At 37.6% G+C, this 4,377-nt stretch overlaps 1 protein-coding gene across 3 annotated transcripts in view; it reads left to right on the forward strand.

Moving 5' to 3' along the window:
- The first annotated feature begins 329 nt into the window (after nt 1-329).
- LRIG2 (leucine-rich repeats and immunoglobulin-like domains 2) overlaps nt 330-4,377 on the forward strand; it is a 113,292-nt gene continuing 109,244 nt past the window's right edge. For all 3 annotated transcript variants that reach the window (XR_001513735.1, XR_001513734.1, XR_001513736.1), the window contains exons 1-3: nt 330-340; nt 2,889-2,897; nt 3,552-3,553. The gene's annotated coding sequence lies outside the window, so the exon portion shown is untranslated. The remainder of the gene's footprint in view (nt 341-2,888; nt 2,898-3,551; nt 3,554-4,377) is intronic.

A 4,377-nucleotide genomic window follows, 5' to 3' on the forward strand; every position in this document is an offset into this window, starting at 1 on the left:
CTCTTTTCCTTTTTGATAGTAGGATCATTTTATAATGGATCTGTATGGCAGGAAGACTAGCATAGGCCACAAGTTTGAGCCCTGGTACTGTGGATGAAAAAGATTTCTATGGAAAGTAACCTTGTAGGGTAATCTGATCATAAATTCCTAACTGGGCAGGTTATGGTCATGCCCCAAGTATATAACATTTTTAGTAAAAGATTTTATCTTTGCCTTAAACAAACCCTGTCCATTGTTTTGTGCTCAAACTCATAAAAATTCTTGACAGGTTTGGACATTTCTTACTTGACAGTATCATGCAGAGCAGTGACCAAAGAACAATAATGATCTTATGGAAATGGTGTTTCTCTTTGAGGGTTAGAGTATATACCATGACAGCAGGAGTTCACATCTACTGAAGAGTGCTACTGATCATGTATGCAGAAGTAGGATACAGCTCTGTTAGTTGCCACCATTACCCTATTGTTAATCACAACTCATAATTTTGTTGAATCTGATTTGATTACAATGACTTAGCCTTTATAAAAAGAAGAAATTCCTCAAAATATATAGGCATTATAAGTTATATATTTGATCATTGATTGATACTCTATTGTGGGTGGAATTCAAGGAGTCTGTGAACTTGGTTGGGGTAAAAAATTATATTAAAAGATCTTTCAATTAGCCTCTAAGTAAAGTTTAGAATTAATTTCAACTGTGAATGTAGGCAACAAACCATAGCAGCATTAGCAGTATCTGTGCCTTTGTCACCTACAGAAAACACATTTTTTATATCCTCATACACTGGCTACAGCTATCTTGAAATTGTTTAACATGATCACTAGTTCAAAATTACTGTAGACCTACTACAAGATCGTATCTAATTTGTTATTTTTAAAAGCACTTAATATCCAATTAAGATAATTAGACAATTATACCTTTGTATTTTATTTTATGCATTTAAAAACATTATTCTGACAAGGAGCCCATACGTTTGAACAAACTGCAAAGGAATCTGTGGCAAAGAGCCACAGAAGGACTCCTGCTCCTAACTCTTGTACTGATGTGAGTGAAGTTAACTAGAACCTGTGATGCAACACACACAGAATTGTGTCACAGCCTTATGTAATCATGATGTCACAGGTTATGTAAATCTTTGGCCATTGACTTTTATCTCAAACATGAGAGGGAACAAAATGCAAAGGAGCATATATTTTCACAAGTTCAGGCAGAATGACTTTCCTTTGTATTAAGGAACTGTATGTTCATATAACTTAAAAACAATGGCATCTTCACTGACTTGGGGATCTTCTTGCCCTCTTTTGGGTGCATCAGCAAATGTGTTTGAAATTGCCTCAAATCGTGTTTTCAGCAGTTTGCTACATTAGATGCAGGCCTTTGTTTTGCTCAAAAAGGGGAACCCTAAAGAGGTCGATGTACCTCAGGTTTGAAATACTTGCTCTGCAGATTAGAAATAAACATTCTTATTATCAGTCTACCATGATTGTGTGTAATGATTGTGTATATTTACTCTGTCACCTAGAAAACTACTTAATGGAGAAGATGGAAGAGAAGTGGTTTAACAATTACTGTAGTTTCCAAGAAAATAAACCACTCATTTGAAAACTCATTTCTAATAAAGGAACTGATAATTATCTCAATGACAACATAGTCTTAATATTTATATATATTGTCAGAAATAAAAAAAGACTAAGTTTAACTGTGGTGTATTTTGAGGTAATAATCCTGACTTCTTTTTGATACATCTTTAATGTCTATGAATATATTCTAAAAAATCTTTAAAAATAAAAACAGTTGTGATGATGGATAATGCTTTCATACTAGGTCAGTGATTTTCAACCCTTTTCATCACATGCCACACATAAACTGATCACCAGAATTCTGTGGCACACCAAAAAAAACCCACATTTTTGCTGACCTGACAAAAAATAGGTATAATTTTGATTTGTTCACACTAGATCAGCGGTTCTCAACCTGTGGGTCGCGACCCCTTTGGGGATCGAACGACCCTTTCACAAGGGGTCGCCTAAGGCCATCGGAAAACACATATATAATTACATATTGTTTTTGTGATTAATCACTATGCTTTAATTGTGTTCAATTTGTAACAATGAAAATACATTCTGCATATGAGATATTTACATTACGACTCCTAACAGTAGCAAAATTACAGTTATGAAGTAGCAACGAAAATAATTTTATGGTTGGGGTCACCACAACATGAGGAACTGTATTAAAGGGTTGCGGCATTAGGAAGGTTGAGAACCACTGCACTAGATGGTTATTGTTGTGTTAGCTGTTGCCCTTTATTTATTTGACAATCTAAGGGAAAAGAGGTCGTCAGTGTGCCTAACTAACTAGTCAGGTATTGCATGTTTTTAAAAATTCTTGCGGCACACCAGCGTGCCTCTTGCGACACACTGGTTGAAAATTGCTGTACTAGACAAACAATGCTCAATTTTAATACACTTTTGTGGTTTGTTACTAATCAAACAACTTAGTTTTTTGCGATAATGAGGATCAAAGGTAGCATAATAACTTTCAGACTTCTTCAAGGGATATGAATTAATAAACAATTACTATGCATACAAGAATTTACTAGATAGGGATAGAAGAAATACGTATTTCGAAATATGGTTTGAAAACTTTTAGAATGGGAATAAAGCTCTGAAAGGAAATCTTATATCCTAAGTCTCTCATAGTGCCTGGTAGCCAATAACAAATTGCTGAATACATAAAAATTCACAACTTTTTCATCTGGTTTTCTCAAACTCTTCATCTGCAACAAAACCAGAATGGCCATGTAGGCATTTACAGGGACCTAAATCTTGCATAGGAATGCAAATTATGAAGTGGATTGAAAACACAATGGAAAAGGAGGACATAAGCTGGGAAAAGTTATTACCCAAAATATCAATTTTCAGTATGAAATAATTTATATCCATATTTATAATTTTAGAAAAAGCTCAGGAATGCAAATCTGATTCAATGGGAGTCAAAATACGTAATTCCCACCAAACCATTAACAAGATTTCAGAACTAAGATTACACATCACGAACCCTCCAACCTCAGTTTCCTAATCCTATCCTGTATAATAAAAGGCTGATATGCAAATTGACCGAATGGGGAAATGACTGGTTGCTATGACACCCACTGACCACCAGGGGGCAGATGCTCAACGCAGGAGAGAGCCCCCTGGTGATCAATGTGCTCCCACAGGGCCAGCGCCACTCAGCCAGAAGCCCTGAGCTGGTGAGGGCAGCTCCCGCCTGTGGCAGTGCTAAGAATGGCCAACTGCAGGCTTAGACCCTGGAGGAGCAGGCCTAAGCTGTCAATCGCACATCCCCCCAAGAGCTCCAGGACTCCTAGAGGCCCCCCGCCCCCAACCCCAGTGCACAAATTTCATGCCCCGGGCCTCTAGTCTGCAATATAAGGAAACCTCAGTGTTCATTAAGATCTTTTCCAGAGTTTATATTATATGAGTTAATATTTACACAGCCAAAAGATATGTAAATAATTGAAACACTAATTTGTTGGTTTCATCCTATAGTGGTCTCACCCCTCCACCCTTTTTAATCTGTTTAGGTATGTTACAGCCTATTGTGTTAAGTTTACAGCGGAACCTTTAAAACTATTCAGCTACTAAAATCTCACAGAATGCTCTCCAGACCATAAACTTGCATATTTAACAAAAGTCACTGCAATCCGATGAAAGAACAGCATCTTTACAGTTAATTACTGAAGTATGTTCAACTTCTAATACCCATTACCTGTTTAAAGGGTAGATGTCTTCAATTCTTTACCTAATGCATGGCAATTTGAAGGCAAATGGTTCCCCAGGGTGTGAGAGTTGGATTTAATGCTCAACTAAAAGGCTGGAGATACATAAACTCTCTCCTTCACCTCACCGGGCGGGCTGTGAGCGGACATCACAATTATTAATGCCTAATTCCTGCTCACAGGCTTTCCAAACTCACACAATTCAGAGTTCGCCCTATCACAACAGACCAGTAGTTACCGATCCCACGTTTATTTTATCAGGACATTGGCGCTGTACACACTTTAAAAAAAAAAAAAACACCCCAGAAAATGTGAAAAGAAAAATTTTCAAAACCGGTTGTGATAAAGTAGCCTGTATACATTTTACCGTTATCAGCAGATGCCTATTTATAAGCAGACGCTGGAAACTCGGCCCAAGTAGTGAAGACGTTTGTGAAGATGAATTAATTAACTGCAAACTAGTTTTAGCAACTGCTGGTCGCACCGAGTCAGTCGTGACAAAGCAGCGAAACGCTAACAGGCACGTGGAAGGAGAGGATGCATTGGAACAAAAAGCGTGCAACGGGCCCCGTGCACCGCCATCCTTCAGGCTCCTC

This window comes from Myotis davidii, unplaced genomic scaffold, assembly GCF_000327345.1.
Source record: "Myotis davidii unplaced genomic scaffold, ASM32734v1 scaffold217, whole genome shotgun sequence".
In the NCBI taxonomy this organism is placed as follows: domain Eukaryota; kingdom Metazoa; phylum Chordata; class Mammalia; order Chiroptera; family Vespertilionidae; genus Myotis; species Myotis davidii.